The 3,205-nt window shown below is 34.0% G+C and overlaps 1 long non-coding RNA gene across 1 annotated transcript; it reads left to right on the forward strand.

Moving 5' to 3' along the window:
- The first annotated feature begins 314 nt into the window (after nucleotides 1–314).
- Nucleotides 315–1,910, forward strand: LOC127514147 (uncharacterized). Its single transcript, XR_007930574.1, has 2 exons — nucleotides 315–363; nucleotides 1,816–1,910. It is a non-coding gene; the product is annotated as an uncharacterized LOC127514147 (long non-coding RNA).
- The last annotated feature ends 1,295 nt before the right edge of the window (nucleotides 1,911–3,205 follow it).

Consider the following 3,205-nt stretch of genomic DNA (forward strand, 5'->3'; position numbering starts at 1 on the left):
GTATTGGAGAGCCAGCTTGCCCAAGCTTGTGTAAGCGGAGCGCGCGAACACTACAAATAAAGGAACGCGCGCATCTGCGATCCTTTACACAGCTCTGAGAAGAACCTGAACATCATCCTCCTGAATACCAGCTCGTCTCAGTGTATTTTAAAGGTATTATTTCTTCTAATTTTATACAGTTATTTTAGATTTATAACAAAGTTATTGGTTTGGATTTTATAAATAAAGTTTGATGCAGGTGTGTGGAGAGCAGTGGATCTGAGGATGTCCTGCAGTTGGTTGCTCGTGCTGTTCTCTCATGTGGTGCTGTTGCTCGCGTGTCCTGGACTCTCGCGCTGTGCGCTCGACTATCCATCATTCACAGTAAGTACATGCACAATCAGCGACTCTTTTCAAAGGATATCGTTCGTTTGTTAGACGGACTTTTCTTCGACATGAAAAAGTGAGTTTAATACATTTTTTTAGGATTCTTTGATGAATAGAAAGTTCAAAAGAACAATATTTATCTGAAATAGAAATCTTTTGTAACATTATAAATGTCTGTCACTTTACTGATCAATTTCATGCATCCTTGCTGAATAAATCTTACTGACCCCAAACTTTTGAACGTTAGTGTATAAGTATAATGTTACAAAAGATTTCCATTTCAGATAAATGCTGCTCTTTTGAACTTTCTATTTATCAAAGAATCCTGAAAAAAAAAAAAAATTGCACATAACTATTTTCAACATTGATAATAATAATGTTTCTTGAGCAGCAAATCAGCATATTAGAATGGTTTCTGAAGGATCATGTGACAATGAAGACTAGATTAATGATGCTAAAAATTCAGCTTTGTCATCACAGGAATAAATTGGATTTTAAAATATGTTTAAATAAAAAACTATTCTTTTAAATTGTAAAAATAGTTCACAATATTACTGTTTTTACTGTATTTTGGATCAAATACATGAAAAGGCTTCCTTTAAAAACATTAAAAAAATCTTTCCAATATAAAACTTCACAAAGAATATTTTAAATGATCTAGATGCTTGATTAACTTGTTGGTGCAGGCCTATGTTGTTTCCAATTAACATCCTACCATTTATATAAGTATATACTTATATACCTATGGCAACCGATACAGGGAGAATGTATGGAGGTGGCTAGAATGAATCATAATTCCATTAAAACCTTAATGGTTTATTTAATGTGATATCAACTGTTAAATATGGGCTCAAACGGAGGTTGAGTCATGTGTACACACTAACAAACTACACATGCAGGTTATCTCTCTCTCACACACATACACATACACATTGGGTTTTGATGTTTTATGGGGACTTTCCATAGACATAATGATTTTTATAATGTACAAACTGTATATTCTATCCCCTATCCCTAAACTTACCATCACAGAAAACTTTCTGCATTTTTACATTTCACTTATATGAATTATAAGCTGTTTGGGGGCCAAAAAATGTCCCCACAAGGACAAGGATTTCGGATATTGCCATCTCTATGAGGACATTTTGTGCCCATAAAGTCCCCCATTTACCAGGACCACACACACACACACACACACACACAATAATGTATGAGATTACATATAGACATTACAGCCTATACCACTCACTCACTGATTTATTTTATTATTTTTAATGTTTTGTGAGATCATTTTTCAAAGCAATACCCTGATCATTTTCTCTTAGTTGTTTTTATAATTTTAATGATCATCACAGTCTGGAGTCTTTATGTTACTGAGTCATTCACATTAGTGAGTCAGACATTCATTTTCTGAGTTCTTGAACATTCCTGTTTGTGTGTTTTGTACAGGACAACAGCAACCCCCAGTCTGAGCGCTATGACAAACGAAACAATGATATCGATTATGACAGTTTCATCGGCCTGATGGGCAGGAGGAGTGCAGGTGAGAAACAAAGAGACTAAATGAGATGAAAGATGAAATCTGCTTTGAATAGTATTAAACATTCACAAGACTGAATAGTTCATGCAGTCATTATTTACTGATCTTCATGAACAATGAAACATCATGAGGGTGAGTAAACAACAGAATTGAGATTTTTGGAACAACTATTCCTTAGAGGTCAAGGGTATTTAATGTTGGTTTTATGATTCATTTTTATTTTTACAGGAACAAATCGTGACATGAATTCACCATTTAGACGTAAGTTTCGATGTTTATCATTATCTTGCTTCAGTGTTGTCCTAATATTAATTAAAGTGACATGTCAGAGACTGATGAGAGCTTTGTTTCTTTGGTCCTTTTGTAGCTAACATGAATGACATTTTTGTTGGACTGTTGGGACGGAGAAACATTGTGTCTGGTAAGAGATCAATGAATGGTGGTCAATATGAGTTAGCCAAAAGAGTGAATGGGGAATAAGGGATTTCATTAATTAATTATTGTCTATATTTATGTCACCATATGCAAACGAACCTATACACCACGTGTGTAACAGCTGAAATTTGCACAATGCAGAATAAGTGACTGCAGGACAGGACATACAAAACGGTGTAGAGAATACACTGACCTCTAGTGGCTACTATGAAGATTGTAAATAATTTTTTTTTTTTTATTTAATTTTTTTTTTTTATCAGCTATTCCTGCTTGGAGAAGAGAGCGGAGAGGCAACATTTTCTCAAAGGAAAGAAGGCTAAGGTGAGAATTTGTAAGTTTTGTTATAGAGTAATCATTGGGGTGAGTTGATGAATTGCAGGTCAGTCAACAGTAAAAGTTATTTTTCAGAGGTTTCTGTGTAATTGTATTGCTTGTTTTTTATGAAGGTTTTGCTGTGGTGTATGAAGCCTGATCTCATCGGTCCAGAACTCATTCACTATTCCGAGGAAAAAATATCTTTCTTTGTAAGATAACTGGGCTGTATGATTTTTCGTTTATTGTCAAAGTGCATTCATTCTAGTATTTTTTTATGTAGGATAAGAATTCTTACATCGAACCCCTATACAGTTTCCAAGTAATCTCAAATCAGAAAAAGGATATCTTGTTTCAAAGAATGACAACAATCCTGTGTTGATTGGACAGATACAGGAAGACTGAAGAATATATGAGCCACACACTGTAAATGTTCTTGCTTATACCTTATTAATTTTAACATATGCTTACTTAAAGTGCTGTAAAATATAACCATTCTCAAATATTTTATTTCTTTATTTATTCATAGAGAAATCTACACAAAAAACAGTG

Source organism: Ctenopharyngodon idella, chromosome 6 (assembly GCF_019924925.1).
Source record: "Ctenopharyngodon idella isolate HZGC_01 chromosome 6, HZGC01, whole genome shotgun sequence".
In the NCBI taxonomy this organism is placed as follows: Eukaryota; Metazoa; Chordata; class Actinopteri; order Cypriniformes; family Xenocyprididae; genus Ctenopharyngodon; species Ctenopharyngodon idella.